We start from the raw sequence: 20020 nt of genomic DNA, 5'->3' as shown, positions 1-20020 counted from the left end.
ATGTAATGATTTATACTTTCGTTTAAAAAAAAAGGAACAGATATTTATTGAGGATCTTGTTTAAATGTCTTATCAGAGCTATATTTTGTCTTATTTTCTTCATCTGTTTTTTTTTTTAAAATCAAAGTGAACAGAGCATCAATTTGAAAGAAATTTGAACGTATGTTCTGATGGTTATTGCTTTGTATTGATTCTATGTTATGTGACAGGCAATATATTTTCGGGGATTCCTTTGGTTTTGAGTATGGATAACCATAGAAATAAAAGCTTACTTTTAAAGAATTAAAAAATTGGAGCCTGATATATTTGAGGCAGATTCTATGCTGTCTTCCACATTCTGTTCAGCCTCCCTTCTCTTCTGTGACATAATTTTGGCATGCTTACAGACCTTTGCCATAGAAGAATGTGCCTATTAACTTGAGCCATAAAAATAGTGGCAAAGGGTAATCTATTTCTGACAAAGAAAAGGATGAGAGAAGTCTCTTACAATGATCTAGGTTTCATAGTTTATTCAACATTAAGAGAATTTAGGGTTTTACAATTGCCTGGATTTAATTCTGGAAAGCAGTCTCTGTTTTGGGGACTGTGATGCTTGGATTCTTGAATGTAATAATGAGCTTGCTAAGACAATCACAATTTTCATCTCTAGCCAATTAGAAATCAGTAATTAAGACTCTGGGGAGAAGATTAGAAACAGAAAGAAAGAAATATGCTTCTAGCATGGCTAGTGATGTATGGGTCTTTTTTCTGAGAAGAACCTGGGACTATTAAGACATCTGATAACAATCTAATTTGCATGTTCACAGCCTACTTCCACATTATGTTAAAGCTGTGGTTGAATGCAAATTCAAGGTGTTGGATTTCATTCATTTTTTAAATTACTGTCACATCCTCCCTCTTCATTTTTTGTTTTTCTTTTTAACAGTTGTCGTTTTTTTCCTGGATTAGAATTTTGGAGAACTCAAACTCTGCACAGTGTTTTCCAGGCCTGTGTTAGCCATAATTGTTCTAATGCGAATTATCAACACTTAATTTTTGTCTGCATTTTGATTACTAAGACTAAATTCCTGATTTAAACATTTTATATTGATTAGGAGATGAGCTAAATCTGAGGACTGAACTCAAACAGAACCAAGGAAAGAATAGCAATATTTTCTTCAGAAAAAGAAAATTATTATTTTTTCTGTGTTATTTGGGTTCACATGGTAACTTCTTCACCAGTCTCCTATTATGAATGCAATTACTTACAGAATAGGAAAAAAAGATTTGCTATTTTGTTACACTAAGAGTTAATTCTCTCTCTCTCTCTCTCTCTCTCTCTCTCTCTCTCTCTCTCTCTCTCTCTCTCTCTCTCTCTCTCTCTCTCTCTCTCTCTCTGTGTAGATTTAGATATAGATGATGTAGATTTGCGATGCTGCGATTTTACTGAGGTTTCCCTTGCTGGGAAACCCCACCTCCGGACTTCCGTTGCCAGCGAAGCGCCAAAATGCAGAAATCGGGAGGTGGGGTTTCCCATGGAGGGGAGCCTCAGGGGAATCCCAGCAGTGCAAAAATGGGCACTTTGCTGGCAATGGAGGGTCCGGAGGTGGGGTTTCCCAATGAGGGGAGCCTTCACCTGGTAATTGAAGTCCGGAGGCGGGGCATCCCAGTGGCAGCAGCGGGTTCGTAAGGTGAAAATAGTTCAGAAGAAGAGGCAAAAAAATCTTAAACCCCGGGTTCATATCTCGAAAAGTTCATATGACAAGGGGTTCGTAAGACGAGGTATCACTGTATATAGATATATTGATATATTGTACAAGTGATGGTCTAAGTCAGGGCTGTCAAACTCAAGGACTGGCGGCCAGATCTGGCCCATGGGGTGCTTAGATCTGGCTCATGGGCCCACCCTGGAATCAGCCTGTGGTGCCTCTGCTGGTGAAAATGAAGCGTGTGGTCCTCTTGAGCTCCGTTTTTGCTGGCAGAGGGTTTCAGAAGGCCATCACAGCTGAAAACAGAGTTCGGGAATCCGGTTTTTCTAGCAAAGTGCTTGGGCCACCACAGGTACCCCCAACATGAGTGACCTCAAGCTGGCAACCCCATCCCTGCCCTCATCCCCCACGGTCAAACACAACCCTGATGTGACCCTTAAAGAAATTGAGTTTGACACCCCTGGTCTATGTTGAGACCAGGAAATTAAAAGAGAATCTCCACTGGATGAGTGTAATGATGCATGTGAATCAATTCTGTAAGAATAATTCCTTGTACACCAAAGGTCTTTTCCTGTTATCAAAGGCTGGCCTGATCATTTAGTTTAGAGTAGATCATGATGGATCAAGAATTATGGGAATTGAAGTCCACAAGTCATAAAAAGGGCCATAGTTCCACTAATGCTGGAGTAGAGAATATTTGAGCCTGCAGTTGGCAGTATAATGCTCAACATGTAAGCATTAAGATGATTCCTCTTCAAACTCTTAAAAGATCGAGTCCTAGAGATCTGTGGGAAGCAGGTAGTTTATTTGAAACTGATCATGTGATAAATTGGGAAGAAATAATTTAGTAGGAAGCAAGAGATGGTAATTGCAATTCTCTGACCTACAAATTGATAATTAAGAACCAGTTGGATTCTGTAATATGTTGATTTTCCTACTGCTACCCAATTTCAAAATGTAAATTGTAACTACCAGATACTAATAAGAATGCAAGGCTCTTTGGAAGAAATAGCAATTAGCGCTTTAGCCCAGAGGTCCTCAACTCTCAGGCAGCAGTCCACTACCGGGATGCGGACTGTTCCAACCAGACGGCGGGAGAGATTAACAAGGGCATGCATGAAGCTTCACTTGTGCAGCGATAGGCGCGAAGCTCCCCTTGTGTGAGAAGAGGGCACATGTGCTTGTGTGGTGAAGCTCAACTTGTGTGAGTGGAGGGTGCTTGAGCTTGTGCACTCATGCAAATGAAGCTTTGCACAAGAGTGCCCTCCGCTCATATCATGTGGAGCTTTGCATGCAATTGCAAGCACACACTATTCATGTAGAAAGCTCCATTTATGCAAGCGATCGGCACGTCCGCACACTATGTGCACAAATGGAAACATGTACGTACATCTGCCACTCATGCCCATTCCTCCACTGGGCCGAATCACCAAGCTGGAAAGGTTGGGAACTGCTGCTTTAGCCAATGGTGGAATGAACTAAGGCAGTGATGGCAAACCTTTGTTTTCTCGGGGGGGGGGGAGTGTGTGTGCATGGTATTGCATGCGCATGAGTACCCACACACATAATTCAATGCCCCCTTCCCCCTGTGCATGATCCCTCCCCACTGTCTCATGCTCCTGCACATGCCCGGACAACCCCTCTATTGCCCTGTTTCCTAACTTCCAGTGGGGCTAGTAGGCTCATTTGTTTTGCTCTCACCAGGCTCCAAAGGCTTTCTTGGAGCCTGGGGAGGGCACAAACAGCCTCCCTCACTCCTTTGGAGGCCAAAAATGCTTCCCAGAGTCTCCAAACAAGCCAAAAATCAGCTGGCCGGTGCACACATGCGAGCTAGAGCTCAGATATGGCTCCATGTTATCCCTGTGAGGTTTCTCCTTTGGGATATTTTTGCCCCCACTTTATCTTACAGCCCTGAATTTTCCTGTTGTTCCCCACACAAGCATTAACCAGGTCCAGCTTGGTTAGTATTTTTGAGATCAGCTAAATTGGCTAAGCAATTTGTATCAATATAAGCAATATAATTTATGAAGCCAAGGGACATTCCACTTAGATATGGACAGAGCTGAGGCATTCAGAATTTTATAGATGGTTTTCTTTGCATTTGCAAAGTACCATTAAATATATTTATTTTTGTTGTTAAAATATAAAATGAGTAGAGATGAAATTGCAATTTTTAAGAACTAGTATTAGGCAGCTATTGTTAAAGGACCAGAGACATGGGGGTTATTTATATGGAAGATATAAATGGTAATGCTGAAGTTCATGTAAGGTTGAGAGAAGTGAGAGGTAAGAGATATTGAAAGATACACTGTAATTTATCCCTTGACTTCATAAATTATCTGAGGATAATGTAATTTATGGAATTTTTAAATGTTGTACAGGGCCCCAACACACTGCCAGCAGGGAAGCACAGCTATTGATTGATACATTGGAGAGCCAATGGTTAAGGTGTTGACTAGAGAGACTCTTAAAATCCAGAGTTGGCCTTAAAAGTTCCCTAGCATTAGACTAATGATTAGGTTAATCATTCTCAGCCCAACCTACTGAAATAATTGTTGTGGAAAATAATTGAAGGAATATGTATTACTTATTGCTAAAGGAAGAAAGATAGGGCATAAATCAAATAAATATATGTATGCAAACATTTTGAGTTTTCCTTTTAGTTTTTAGCACACAGGAAGTATCCTTTCCCCTTGAAGGAATCAAAATCCTTCAGAAAAGTCAAAATGTTTTTGCACAATTTTCAAGATAATTCTATTTGGGAAGGATTCTAGTATTACTGGTTTAAAGTTGGAATACTTCCTTGGCTCCAGATTAGCAGAAGAATGGGATACCGAGACTGTGCAAAATACTGGCTAAGCGTATTTTGCAAAAGAAGTTAAACTGAGCACTGTCTCCTTCCTTCAAATATTATAGCAGCAACATCCCTTGAAGCTTCCAACGGCTGCTTTGATTTGCTGGTGGTCACGGCAGAGTGCTTGTCCTTGCTTGCATAGATTGCAGGAAATGGCATGTAGATTTAACTTTGGATTCAGAAGTCTAAAAAGTTTGCAATATAAGACACAGCAATATTACTGGGGCTTGTGGATATGTGGACGATCTGTCACCCTATTGATTGCCAGGTTTGACTCAGCTGATCTGGTTGGTTAGATGGGTGTCCCCTTCCTTCCTTCATGCTCTATTGCATCTCTTCTGATGCTGCTAGCTCAGTGGAAGAGGATGACCATCCCAAATAGGAGTGTATCAATCTTCTGTCAAGGATATACAATATCTTTAAATCATTAAGTGTTGTATCTCATGATTCTTGAAAAATCTATATTTTCTTTTATGTACACTGAGAGCATATGCACCAAGACAAATTCCTTGTGTGTCCAATCACACTTGGCCAATAAAGAATTCTGTTCTGTTCTGTTCTATTCTATTCTATTCTAGCTGTGCTTCTCCCAAAAGATACATGGTAGAAATCATAAGATTTATATTGCTGACTGGGAATTGAAGTCCACAAATCTTAAAATTTCCAACGTTGCAAATCAATTAAAGTTGCACCAAAACCAGCAACAGAAATTTGGATTTTGTGATTTTTATACTGGGTTTTTTTTACACAGTATTCTTTGTTACATATGTACTATAAGACCCATAATTTTTCCTGTGTCTTAGATTGCAGGTAAAATCCGAAGTTTATCAATATAGATTCAAATGATCTTAATGAAGTCTCCTTTTGTGCACATACTTGAAATTGAGAAATAAAATATCACGAATACAAGCTGTCCAGGAAATTTGTTTTCAGCACAGTAGTACATGTAGCATTTGCAAACTGCCCCTGTTTTTTCTCAAAAGTTTCCTTAAAACAGTAATTTCAATCAAAGTTGGAGGAAAGGAAGACATTATTTTGATTGTTCCTATTGTGAGTCACAAACTCTTGCTATTTACTGATAGATCTCAGATCCACCCTCTTCCGGATCTTGATTTAGGCTCTTGCTTAGTACCATAACTATTTGTTCTCAAGTTGAAATGTGCCATCAAAACTGGATGTTCTCTTTGAAAATTATTTTCTTTTTAGCAGTGATATTATGTATATCTTTGCACTTTGCGATTTGGACCACTTTTGGACCATGAAATTACTCATGATCCAAACAGGGAAGTTAGCTTTTTAATATCACTGGGTTATGAAAAATATATTTGTTTTAAGCAGTAGTCTGACTGTTCCAAGACTTCTTAGTACTTGAAAATAGTGAAAGTTTAGGGGTACCAGAAGAAAATTATTTTCTCTTTGCAGTGAGAAACCCGATTAAGCTATGAAACCAAAGTCTTTCCTTTCTATTCTAGTTTTGAATGTGCTCACCACTAAACGTTGATAATTGAGAAGCTGTACATTTCTCCGTACTGAAGGAGTGGGTCCAGCAGTCACATGGGTTGCTCCTGTCCAATCCGTTGGAACTGAGCCTAGTATTAAAAAAGACTGCTGGATCCGCCCCTTCCCCAGAATTCGCTCAGTTCGCATATCCTGCGGTTGTATTGTGATAGCTCGTTCAACATTCTAACACCTTCCCTTCGATCTTTCCTTCAAAGTAGTAAGAATTGTTTATCCTTATTTGTTTACTTGCACTAATAGCGCCAGCCGTTTGAGGCTCGGCTTTTTTCCTTTGGGAGAAGTTGCGGTTTCGTTTCCCCCCGGCTGTTTTGCCGTTTACGATCCCCGCTGCCGCTTGTGGATTCCTTTAATCCTTTGGCCTGGAGGTCTTGGTGCAAGTATTGCTTCATTGATTTATTATAGTATTATTGTTAAAGGGCTTAAGAAATACCTCCTGCGGAGTGAGACGCTTGTTTCTAGTCTCCTGGACTTAGTCGATCGCTTCCCCTTTAAGAAGTCTATTACGGAGCGATTTTTCGGCGCGAAGGCCTTCGCGCCCTTTTTAAATTTAGGCCTCTCGTGTTGGCCTCCTGCCAGCCGCGTAGGCCTCAGTCCACCGCTTGGATCCCGGAGTGGGCTTTGGGACGCTCAGGCTTAATTCTCCACCGGCTAAGCCTCCAACCAGAGTGCCTTGGTTACTTTAATTAAAGTTTAGGGAGGCTGGCCACGCTGTATTTGGGGACACGAACTCTGGGTTTGCCCAGATTGCCCTCAAGTCTCAGCAGCTCCGAGGCCTCGGAGCAGGATCCATTCCTCTTGGGAAGTCTTTGAAATTCTTCTCCCTAATTATTCAGTTATTTGGCTCAGCCTTGTCTTCTGTTAATTGTCAGACTATGGCTTCTTTTCCCAAGAGAGGCACTACCAAAGGTCCCAAAGAGGTTAGGCCTACTGGTAATTCTACTGAAGTTCCCCAGGCCTCTTCCTCCTCTTCCTCAGGCACCCATTCCTTAGCCAAGCCCACCAGGGCTGAGAAGCGAAGGGACCTAGCCCTACAAAAAATACATGTTAAATCAGCCAAACGTTTTAAGGTGCAGGCCCAAGTGCATATCAATCCAACCCCCCCGGAGGCCTCTAACCTGCCTCTTTCTGGGGTTCCTGTGCTATCCCTGGATGAGCCAAACCTAATCCACCCCAACCTAACCTATGGGGTTTAGGTCCAGAGGAGCCAGATATTACCGAGGATTCCTCCCAGCCAGAACCTGCTCAGGCCCTCAGGAATCCTCCGGCTTTTCCGGCTGATATTTCTTCCTTGCCACCGGAGTTTTTCAGTCTATCTTGACTATTCTGACTAACACCATTGACGCTAAACTCTCATCTTTCAATGTGCCTTCTCTGTCTCATCCCCCTCCACGCTCCTCCCGTCCCGTGAGTTCTTCTCCTTCCTACAGAGCCCCAGCCATGGAGGTCTCTGACTCCTCTCAGGAAGAGGATGAGGACGTGGATGCAGAAGAGGATGATGACCCATTTCAGCATCTGTCGGAAGATGAGGAATCTCAGATTAAGATTCCAGCCCCAGCTGCTATCTTTCCTTCGCAGCTTTTCAAATCTCTCCTGCTTAAAGCTAGAGTATCCACGGGGCTAGCCGGGCAAGAAAAACAGGATACTTCTTCCTCAGACCCTCCGGAGGAAAATCCTCCTTATTTCATGAAAGAACAGGAAGACAATGAGGTAATTCCTATGCCCAAGTTGTTTAAGGATGCCTTGCTTAAACAGTGGGACCACCCAACTGCTGGCCTTATTCCCACTCCCAAGGACAAGAAGCTCTACAAGCTCTCCTCCGCCTATGAGGATCTCCTAACATGTCCAAGCCAGATGAACCAGTGAAGACTCTCCACTCGACTGCCGCCATGCCTGGCGAAGCAGAGGAGGTCCTCCGGCCAGGGGACAAACGACTTGAGCAAATGCTCAAAAGGAGTCTTCTTGCAGACTCATGGGCCATTAAGAGTGCTGCAACGGCATCCTTCTTTTCCAAAGCTATGCTCTTGTGGCTTCGTCAGCTCCAACCACACCTGCCTCCAGATGACTTACGGGACCAACAGGATTTCAACAAAATCTTCGCAGCGGCCCAATATGTAGCAAATGCTACCCTCCAATCTTCCAGATTTGCAGCCAGGTCAGTAGCAGCCTCCACAACGGCCAGAAGAATTCTATGGCTCCGCCCTTGGCAGGCGGGAGTAAGACAGAAGTGGCAGTTAGCCATGGGTCCGCTGAAACGTAACCTCCTCTTCGGAGACCTTCTGGTCCCTCTCCTTACAGAGACCACAGATAAGAAAAAGGTCTTGGGACCTACCACCAAGAAGGCCCCTAAACCGTAGCCCTTTCGGCGCACAGGGCGTCAACAGGATCAGGGCTTCGCATTTCAAAGGAGTCCAGGTCAGTATTCCCCTCGGTTTCGATCCCAATCTAGAACCACCAGGGGCAGAGGTTCCCGTTATCAGAGAGGATCCTCTTCTACCAGGGCTTCCAAAGAGCCAGATGGTAAGTTTTCCTCTTTTCCCATAGGCGGTCGCCTAGCCTGGTTCTCTTCCGCCTGGCACCGTTCTTGTAAGGACCCCTGGGTCATTGACTCTGTGGAAAGGGGCCTAAGGTTAGAGTTCATTTCACCTCCCCCTAACCGTTTTATTTCTTGTCCTTCTCCCAGTTCCCCTCCATCTCGTATCCGAATGGAGGGGGCTATTTCTCATTTGTTGACTATTAGAGCTATTCAACCGGTCCCCTCTCTCCAGAGAGGTTTAGGCTTTTAGTCCATCCTCTTCATGGTCCCTAAGACCTCTGGAGGCTGGAGAGCCATCTTAGATCTAAAAAAATTGAACCGGTTCATAAAATATAGGAAATTCAAAATGCATTCCTTATCTTCCATTTTAGCAGCTCTACATCGGGGAGACTTTATGGTGTCTCGGGATCTCACGGAGGCCTACCTCCATATCCCCATTGTCAAGGTCCATAGGAAATTCTGCGCTTTGCCTTTCAAGGCAGGCATTTTCAGTATAGGGCTATGCCATTTGGGCTCTCCTCAGCTCCCTGAGTCTTCACTAAACTCTTGGGATCCTTGGCGGCTCATATCCGGGCTTCTCCCATTCATATTTTATGTTATTTAGATGACATTTTAATTCATGGAAATTCCAGAACTGGTGTGGCTGCAGACCTCTCTTTTACCATGTCGGTTCTACAGAATCATGGTTTCTCCATAAATCTTAAAAGGAGCCACCTTGATCCATCCACTTCCATTCTGCATCTGGGAACTATCATTAATTCTGAGATATCCCAGGTTTTCCTCTCCACTGAGAGAAAACGCAGCTTTTTGGATCTCATTGCTCGCATCCTGCCCCAGCAATCTGCCTCCATTGCCACCCTATCTTCCCTTTTGGGTAAAATGGTGTCATGTATTGGTATTGTCCCCTGGGCCTGTCTTCACGCCAGGGAACTACAGTGGGTTCTATTACCATTCCAGAGATCGGGCCACAGCAACTCGAATCGTCGCATCACCATTCCACCGACGGTTCGCAGATCCCTCAAGTGGTGGACTTCTCCAGCCCTAGACAAGGGATCTCCCTTCCGGTGCCCCGACCAGTTTGTAGTCACCACAGATGCCAGCCTCTCGGGCTGGGGAGCCCACGCCCAGGGTCTTTTAGCTCAGGGCACATGGTCACCGGAGGAGGCTTCCAGGCCCATCAATTGACTAGAATTAAGAGCCGTGTCTCTAGCTCTAAAACAATTCCAATCTCACATCTCCAACCAGCATGTGCTGATTCTCACCGACAATATAGCCACCAAAATCCATATTTGCAGACAGGGAGGCACAAGATCCAAGGCCCTCATGAGGGAGGCCCTGAAGTTAGGCCTTTGGGCAGAGAAGAATCTCCAGTCGCTTCTAGCCGACCACATCTCGGGGAGCCTCAACGTCCAAGCGGACTGGCTCTCGCAAGCGACCATAGATCCAGGCGAGTGGAATCTCCATCAGTCACTGTTCCACCAAATCTGCCTCAGGTTCGGCCATCCAGTGTTGGATCTATTTGCGACCAAAGCCAATGCCCAGCTCCCTCACTTCATCTCCAGGTTCCCGTCTCCGGGAGCAGAGGCAATCACTGCTCTCAGGAGTCCTTGGCCTCCAGGTCTATTGTATGCCTTCCCTCCAATTCCAATTTTGCCAGACGTGATCAACAAAATCCTCCTGGAGAAGGCCCGAGTAATTCTGATTGCCCCTCACTGGCCTCGCAGGCCCTGGTTCGCGGACCTCCAACAACTGTCCGTCCAGGACCCCTGGCGACTCCCCGTTTCGGAGGATATGTTGCGACAGGGGGCCTTCTTCCATCCAGACCCAGAGTGGTTCCACCTCACCGCCTGGCTATTATCCGGAGGGATTTAGACCTGCGAGGGTATGACCCGGACACAGTGGAAATCATCCTGAAGTCTAGAAGAGGGTCTACCAACCGGATCTACGACCATACTTGGTCCAAATTCCATCAGTGGTGCTTACAGGAGGGCTTATCTCCCCTATGTCTTCCCATCCACAGGATAATCACCTTCCTCATGAAAGGCTTCCACCAAGGCCTCTCTACCAGCACCATCCGCCGACACCTGACCGCCATTTCTTCCGTCTTGGCGGGGCCTCGCAGGCAGCCCCTCCGCTCCTTTCCAGAAATCCAAGAATTTCTAAGAGGAGTGGCCAACCTCAGGCCTTCTAAAATCCACAGATATCCTACCTGGGACTTGCCACGGGTTCTCCACTCTCTTACTCAGGCACCTTACGAACCCCTGAACTCTGCGTCCCTCAGGTACCTATCCTTCAAGGTAGCATTCCTGGTGGCGATTTCATCCGCCCGACGCATATCTGAGTTGGCAGCCCTTTCTATCAGACAGGACCTTTGTCAGTTTCACCAGGACAAGGTGGTTCTGCGACTGGACCCCACCTTTCTACCAAAGGTTAGTTCCATGTTCCACAGATCTCAGGATATCATATTACCTTCCTTCTGCCTCCAACGAGAGCATCCCCTGGCAACTAGATGGCACACTCTGGATCTCACTAGAGCGCTAAAGGTTTATATCCAACGCACAAGATCCATCCGGAAGTCTGAAGCACTCTTCATAGCCTACCATCCCAGATCCTTGGGATCCAGAGTGTCTTCTACAGTAATAGGTCGTTGGATCAGAGGGACCATCTCTAAGGCCTACGAGACAGCTTCCCTTTCCATTCCAAGGAATGTTACAGCGCATTCCACCAGAAGTGCTGCCACATCTGCCGCTTGGGCGACTCAGGCTCCGTTGGAAGAAGTCTGCAAAGCAGCCACTTGGGCCTCGCCAAATTCCTTCATAAAGCACTACAAAATCGATTCGTACGCATCAGCGGACGCTGCCTTCGGCAGAAGAGTACTCCAATCCGTTATCTCTCACGATAGCAATGTACTCCCACCCTAGGGACCTATCTCTTGGGTATGTCCCATGTGACTGCTGGACCCACTCCTTCAGTACGGAGAATAGGCGTTGATTGCTTACCTGAACGCCTCTTCTCGTACGGTGAGTGGGTACAGCAGTCACTTCCCTCCCTTTGTGTGGTCTTCTTTACCTTCTATTCTATTTTCTTATAACACATGAGAGTTGAACATTAAGGAGCTTCACTACTGAGCCTAGTCTACGGATTCGCGAATTCTGGGGAAGGGGCGGATCCAGCAGTCTTTTTTAATACTAGGCTCAGTTCCAACGGATTGGACAGGAGCAACCCATGTGACTGCTGTACCCACTCACCGTACGAGAAGAGGCGTTCAGGTAAGCAATCAACGCCTATTTACCCAGTGCACAGCTGGTTTGTGGGCATATTTTAGTGCAGTGACTAAGAAACCAGGAGGCTGTGTTTTAGCCTCCCTTAAGCATGAAAAACAGCTGGATGACTTTGAGTCAATCACTCTCAGGTCACCCCACCTCATAAGATGGTTGTAGGAAAAATAGGAAATAGGAGTAGTAGCTTTGTTTGATGACTTTAGTTGATAAAAATATATAATAATTTTTGTACTAATCCCTAAAATTTATGTAATAATTAATATATTAATTCCTAAAATTTATTTCTTAATATTTATAACTAGTGATTATCATTAATTATCATTTGTGTTATTTGGCATATTCGGTTATTATTATTTGACCTGGAGACATTTAAATATATGAAACTCACCTTTTTTTCCTTTTCCAATTTTTAAGAATGGGGACATTTTGAAATACAGCTAGAAGTGACAGTAAAGGTTAATATTGAAAACATATCTGTGGGGTCCTTGGTGTTCTCTGAGCTTGGTGGTTTTATTGCAGGTCTTTCATTATCCAACTAGGTAACATCATCAGTCCACTGATAATGTTACCTAGTTGGGCAATGAAATGTGTGCAAGAAGACCACCAAGTTTAGAGAGCATCAAGTATCCCTAGTTCAACTGTATTCTATCAAAACATGTCTTTTTTGTAATCTTTAATGAAAAAGAGGACGTTTATGATGTTATAAAATTAAATCTTTACTAAAGCAATAGGAAAGACTGACCTTTTCTGTTTCCCAATACTTGACTGTATTTTAGCATTTCAGTTATTCAAGCATTTCAAATAAAAAGAGCTCACGTTAGGAGAAAGGATGATGAGTGACAGAAGATTAGTGGAAAGCTCTCCATTTCAAAACATGAAAGTCCTAAAGGTTCCTTTTGACATGTCTCCAAAATTTAGGCCGTCTCAGGAAAAACATGAAGACGAGGAAGGAGGAAAAGAGTAGGAAGGATGAAGGATGCCTTCTGTTTTCTTCCTCCTCTCCAAGAATGTGCAGAGGAGAAAAAACTTAGAGCTGCTCTCCAACAAGTGTAGGCTTGTTAGAGCTGCAAAGAAGGTGCAACAGGGGTTACTGTTAAGAAGAGCAACCTTTTTTAATTTCTTCCATCAGGAATGCTGTTTGTGTTGGAGCATCCAAAACTTTAATGGCTGGGAAGCTTTTGTTCTCTGAGAAGTGACCATAGGCCATAGAGCTCTGTGGCCAGGTGGGAAAGACCTGCAAGTTGTCTGTTTTCCTCCACCATCTCCTTTTTCCATGCAGATCAGGAAATATGGAAGTTAGGAGGCAGTCTTCTAATTTCCACCAAAATGCCTTTGGTCTGGCTTTAGTCTGGCATCCAGAGAGAACCTGTCTTATGAGGACAAGACTATCTTGGTAGCTGGTTGCACCTTTATTCCACTATCTTCTGTATGCTCAGAGTGATTCTTTTTCTAAAGATGCCTACTTTGGGAACATTTCCTGTGATTTTAAAAAGGAACTTTTTAAAAAAGAGGGTTTTTTAAAGCATGCAAACAGCTTTTCATTTCCCTTTCAAATTATTTTCTTCCCCTGCTTTCTCTCAATTCTGTGATTCCTGTGTGGCTTGTATTTTAACAAAGAAAAGGAGGAAACGTGAGTTGTTATTTCAGCAAAAAAGTATCAAAAGCACAAAAAAAAAAGCATTATCTTCATAAAAACTGCTAAAAAGGATGCTTGGATAAAGTTTTGTTATGAGACAGTTGAGAATTTCAGTCTAACTGTGCTTGTTATTTCTTCAGAAGATTATCTAAGTTCATTCGTTCCTTGTTTCTTTTGGGCAGAAAAATGAAAATAGATTATTATTCTCTTCATGATTAATGCTGAAGAATACTTGAGGATCTTGTGTAAAGTATTTGTGTACTTTTCAATTAAAGTCTTACTGCTGTTCATGAAGAAAAGAAATTAAGATCCATATAATCTCAATAGTTTTGCAAGTTCAGAAGCCTATTCATAAAACTTCTGTTGGCTTAATTAAAGCACAGTAGACCTTGACTTGCAATTATTCTTACAACCAGCGACTGTTCAAAGTTGCAATGGCACTGGAGGAAAATGACTTACTGTATTTTTTGGAGTATAAGACACACTTTAGTTTTGGGGAAGGAAAATAGGGGGGGGGGAATCTGCCTACTAGGTATTCATCTGGCTAGCGTCCTTAGTCTGGTCAGCTTCAGCACATAATTATATCCCCTGGTTAGGGCTTTAAAAAACCTTATTCGGAGTGAGTAGCAATGAAAAAAAGCCTGCAAAGACTTAGTTCTGGAAAAAATCTCCTTCGGAGACAATAGCAATGAAATAGCCTACAAGCCGGGAAGATTGTTAGTACTGTACATCCCTATGTTCTGCTGGGCTCTCTGGTATGAGCCTCCCGAAAATTCAAGGGTACAAATTTCACACACACACACGTTTGAAAATTCAAAAAATGTTCTTTAAGGGGGGGGGGAGTGCATCTTGTACTCCAAAAATACGTCCGCCAGTGTCCAAATGAAGTCAGAGGCACTGACAACAACAAAGTAGTTTTATATAAATTTATTTTACATGTATATCTACAGCAAAGAAGAGCATCATGAGGTAAATCACAGGACACACAGAAGGGAAAAAAGGCGGGAAATCAGGAAAACTCCTCCACACCCACAGCAACCAATTATAGCGCAGATTGCCTCAGGCAGAAGCCAGCATTCTCTAACCCATCGACTACAACTGTGTATTCTGGCTCACTGCAAAACCACACTGCACAAAGCTACTAAATTTAAATATCTTAACAACTTACACCTGCTTTTCACACTTATATCCACTGCAGCATCCCTGTAGTCACATAATCAAAATTTTGATTGCCATTATTATTATTATTATTATTATTATTATTATTATTAGTCGTGTGATCACTCTTTGCAACCTTCTGACAAGCAAAGTCAGTGGTTAAGCCCAATTCACTTAACAATCGTCTTACTACTTAACAACTGCAGTGGTTTGTTTGTTTATTTATTTATAATTTTTTATTTATTTGATTTCTATACCGTCCTTCTCAAAGCGTCTCAAGGTGGCGTATAACATTGAAAATGCAGACAATATATGTGAAGAAATCTAATTATTTAAAAAATTATACAAAATTAATTTTTAAAAAATTCTAAAAACCCCATGTATAGCCATCCACATTCATCCAATTCAATCAAACATAACTGGCTGGAGACAATCTCATCAAGAAAGGTCATAAAATGGGACAAATCAGAAATGTTGGGATCTGTTGCAGTCATAAGCCAAGGACGGTGTTGTTTCAATAAGAATTCTGAATGATTTTATAACAGCTTCCTGTTATATGATGCAAATCCAAGGAAAAAATCAACTAAAAGTCTAAATTTCATAGGGTTTATATCCAACTGAATCAATATGGAATTAATTTTGTTTACTCAGTGTAGTATGAAAAATATAGTGGATTTACCTAATAGAAATGCTTGAATTTGTGCAAGTGTCCAATCTCTCCCACTCTCTCTTTTCTTTTTCTTTTTTTCTTTTATTCACAAATAGAAAAACAATACAATTCAAAAAGAATAGTAAACGACTATTGCAAACATGTAAAGATGGACAGAGAGAAAAAAGAGGGAAAAGAAGATAGAATAAAAAGAAAATAGAGAAAGAAAGGAAAATGGTTACATTGTACATCATTTCCATTTTGTTTGCATTTTCTTTTTTGTTAATCTGTTCTGCTCATGTTTTTTGTTGTTCACAAAATAATTATTGTTTTAAATGTTGGAAGCTCTCCTGAACCAGTTGGATAAATAAACAAGAGGGCTGCAGCAGGAAAAGGAGGTGGCATTGGTGAATCTTGTCTATGTTTTGAAAATGAAATTCCTGCTAGTGCAAAGAAACTATTTGATATCACCGATAATCAGATTTGGAGAAGTCCTCTAAAGCAGTGTTTCACAACCTTGGCAACTGGAAGATATCTGGACTTCAACTCCCAGAATTCCCCAGCCAGCATCAGCTGGCTGGGGAATTATGGGAGTTGAAGTCCAAATATCTTCAAGTTGCCAAGGTTGGGAAACACTGCTCTAAAGGACAGGATCTGAGCACTTGATATTTAGCTGCAGCTTCAAGATGAGACTTCATATGTAGGCATTAATTTCCATGTGCTATTTTAGGAAAGAAATTGAACTGTTACCACAATTATAAACTTCACTTTTGGCAGCATTTGTTTAGGTCAGCAATGGCAAACCTTTTTTCTCCCTCAGGTGCCGAAAGAGCATGCACGCATGCTATCACACATGCACGAGTGCCCACACCAATAATTCAATGCTTGGGGAGGGTGAAAACAGCTTCTCCTGCCCCCCCGGAGGCTCTCCAGAGGCTGGAAACATCCTGTTTCCCAACTTCTGATAGGCCCAGTAGGCTCGTATTTCATCCTCCCAGGCTCCAAATGCTTCCCTGGAGCCGCAGGAGGGTAAAAACGCCTTCCCCCATCCCCCTAGAGGCTCTCTGGAAGCCAAAAATGCCCTCCCAGAATCTCCGTGCGAGCAAAAAATCAACTGACCAGCACACACATGCATGTTGGAGCTGAACTAGGACAACGGCTCCATGTGCCACCTGTGGCACCCATGCCATAGGTTCGCCATCACTGGTATAGATAGTCCTCAACTTACAAAAGTTTGTTTAGTGACTCTACAAAGCTACAATGGCATTGAAAAAGTGACTTATGATCATTTTTCACACTTAACGGCCATTGCAGCATCCCCATGATCACATGGTCAAAATTCAGATGCTTGGCAACTAAATCATATTTAGGACAGTCATGTGATTATCTTTTGCAAAGTCAATGGAAGAAGCCAGATTCACTTAACAACTGGATTGCTAACTTAACAACTGCAATGATTCATTTAGCAACTGTGGCAAGAAGGGTGATAAAACGGGGCAAAATTCACTTAACAAATGTCTTACTTAGCAACAGGTGTTTTTGTGGTCATAAGTTGAGGACTACCTGTACTTCAAATACATTTCCACTTTAATTTTTTTACTCAAATATAGGTGTAGGAAAGGACTCAGTAAAATATATTTTACTTGTTTGTTTTTGTTACATTTCCTGAAAAAAGATTTCAGAAGGCTGAATTGCAACCTATTAACTCTGCTTTTCCCTATCAAGGAGAAGTCAATGGTATGAAAAAATTCTAATTGCTGCCTTGATCAAAATGGGCTGTTCTTTTCTCCCGGTTCTCTGGCAGACGGTACTTCAATTCTAGTACTCTAGGATGAGCCAGGTTATTTAATGAAATTGTAGCTGTGCCTCTCCGGTTTTCTGTGACCAAATTAGACTGTGAGGTTTGGAGCTATATTTAGATAGGTGGTTGTGTGATCACTTTTTTGTACTCCAGGACTGTTCGATGCCATTCTCTGTAACCTCTCCCTCTTTCACTTTCCTCAAGGTAACAGAAGACAAGAGCACAGCTGTCCTAGAGTTTCACAAAGTCTGTAAACATCCTGACACGCTTCCCTTGGAGAATCGTGAGGTTTCATTGCACAAGGCGGCAGGATATGTTTCTAGACTGGCCTTGCTCATCATCTGTGAAAGAGAGCTGGCACCTGGATTGCTTAGGAAGTCTTCCAGAGGCTGGTCTTGACCAAATGTCATAAGGCTACTTAACACAAGAGAAGCAACTTGACAGTAGTATCTCGAAGAATTTGGGGTAGAAAGAAATACTACACCTTGGAATGTATTTATTACCTATAAAATGTTAGCTATTCTTTATAATTTCCCCATCTCCTCCTCCCTCCTCCTCCGTTAGATAAACGTTGCTGCTGCTTTTCTGTAACAAGATTTATCATGTACTCTTGTTTAATTTTAACGATGGAAAACTGTTGACTCCAATTATGCACATTCTTGAGAAGGGATATGCAATAGAAAGAATCAGTGTAGTCTTAAACTAAAATGGACTCACTTGTGTCTATTAAAATTTGGAAACTGTTGAACTCAACTTCCTTGGATGACTTTTATTGTGAAAAATACGCTTGAGCTCTTATTTGTCTATTTTAGGTTTATACAATCTGCCCATTGCCTTCAGACATTCCATGAGTATTGAATTAGGCATCAAATATCTCAGGCGCAGTCATACAAGGAGACAAATGTACTTGTGGTTGCCTTTTAAAATAATAGTAATTGTACCAAGGTTTCTTAATGCAGCCCCGGGCATCATTTTAGGCTGGGAAATCACTGAAAAGATTGAATGCATATTGTGAGTCCTGTAAAAATAACACTTGCCTTGAAAGACAACCTGAGTCCCACGGGATTGGGTGGCATAAAAGTCAAATAAAAATAAATAAATAAATAAATAAATAAATAAATAATAAATAAATAAAGACTTTCCTATTTTACAAAATGGCTACAATGCTATGCAATGCTCTGGCTAGCCACAAAGCACCATATTACAAGAAAGCAGTCTCACTCTCCACTCCCAAGAATTCTTTCCTAGAATTCATCAATGTGTAATCTTCTCAGTCACTGCTGAAAATAAACACGGTGTTTAAATGCAAGAAAGATCTGCTGGGACCAAGCACTTAGAATATATCAGGAAAGTAGGGGTGAGCTGCTAGCCGGAATGCTAAATTGGGCTCACCGCCATGGCTTGTGAGTGCTAGCGAGGCCAGTGCGATTTTGCTTCTGCGCCTATGTAGGTAGCAAAATCACGCATGGAGTTGCAGGTGTGCCGATGGAAGCAAAAAAGCCTCATGGGCACACCTGCGGCTCCATGCGCAATTTTGCTACCTACACAGGTGCAGAAGCAAAATTGCACTGGCCGCGCTAGCACTCCTGAGCCACTGCGGCAAGCCCAATTTAGCATTATGGGTAGCAACCCACCACTGCAGGAAAGGGACCTGGAGGATCATTGGTGCTCATGGGCACCACTTGCCTACCCAAAACCTAGGCTATTTGAACTTCCTGGGCTGTATGTGTCCAAGGCTTGGATGGTTCCCTTGGACAATAAGTTTTCTTAATCTAGTGAATGCACTTTGTTGCTGTAGTTGAATTCAGCCACACCCTCTTCTGAGGTTCTGATTGCCATCATGCACGCTGTCATCACACACTCCATGCTTCCTTAGAACTTCCAGAACTTCCAGCAATTAATGGGACACCAGACATGGAATCATTGAACCTCTTGCTTCTACAGTGGCACCTCTCCTGTTCTTTTCAAAGGACTAGGAAAAAGAATTGTTAACTGTTTCTGCTGTTTGGGAAAAGCCAGGATCAATGTTAAAATTCTTGAAAACATTCAGCATACAAGTAATTATTTTGGTGTTAATTTTGGTGCTAGAAATTATTGTGATCTAATCATCTCAGAATTGCTTACTCTCAGAATATTGGATAGGCATTTTAGACATCTGCAGTTCTACACAATTGAGAAATAATCCTTGAATTGTAGGGAATTGTTACTCTGTACAAACAAGAATAAAGGAACATATGCACACTGCTCAAAAAAATAAAGGGAATACTTAAGCAACACAATATAACTCCAAGTAAATCAAACTTCCGTGAAATAAAACTGTCCACTTAGGAAGTAACATTGATTGACAATCAATTTCACATGCTGTTGTGCACATTCAACTTTGTACAGAACAAAGTATTCAATGAGAATATTTTATTCATTCAGATCTAGAATGTGTTATTTGAGTATTCCCTTTATTTTTTTGAGCAGCATATATTAATATATACAAATGAGAGTATTGGTAAAATGCTATACATTGCTATTTGCTGATCTTTAGTTTTTATTGGATGCTTTAATTTTATTGCATGCTTTATAAGATTACTTTGGGGAAATGTAGTGGATGAGAAAGTTGAAAATTGCTGTAGAAAGCCCCCATTTATAAGAGTTTTTAAAAAGAAGCCCCCCATTTTATTTCTTTTTTTGATTAGGATTGGACTATACAGTTCCAAATTACAAAATAATTGTGTTTTTTTTTTTTAAAGATAGGTTAGGACGTAAAACACATTTAGAATTCTGACGAGTTTAAATTTAAAGGACTTAAAATTTTGAAAATGCTGCCTCAAGTATAAAGCAACTGTTTCGATCATTTGGAAATCTATCAAATTAAGAGCATGAATGCATATTTTGAAATGTTCTCTACATC

At 42.0% G+C, this 20020-nt stretch overlaps 1 protein-coding gene across 2 annotated transcripts in view; it reads left to right on the top strand.

The window, feature by feature from the left end:
* Positions 1 to 17871, top strand: part of PWWP2B (PWWP domain containing 2B) — a 65146-nt gene extending 47275 nt beyond the window's left edge. For both annotated transcript variants that reach the window (XM_070752448.1, XM_070752447.1), the window contains exon 4: positions 17323 to 17871. The gene's annotated coding sequence lies outside the window, so the exon portion shown is untranslated. The remainder of the gene's footprint in view (positions 1 to 17322) is intronic.
* Positions 17872 to 20020: the final 2149 nt, after the last annotated feature.

The sequence above is a fragment of the Erythrolamprus reginae genome, chromosome 5 (assembly GCF_031021105.1).
Source record: "Erythrolamprus reginae isolate rEryReg1 chromosome 5, rEryReg1.hap1, whole genome shotgun sequence".
Lineage (NCBI taxonomy): Eukaryota > Metazoa > Chordata > Lepidosauria > Squamata > Dipsadidae > Erythrolamprus > Erythrolamprus reginae.
This window is presented reverse-complemented; position numbering and strand designations above follow the sequence as displayed.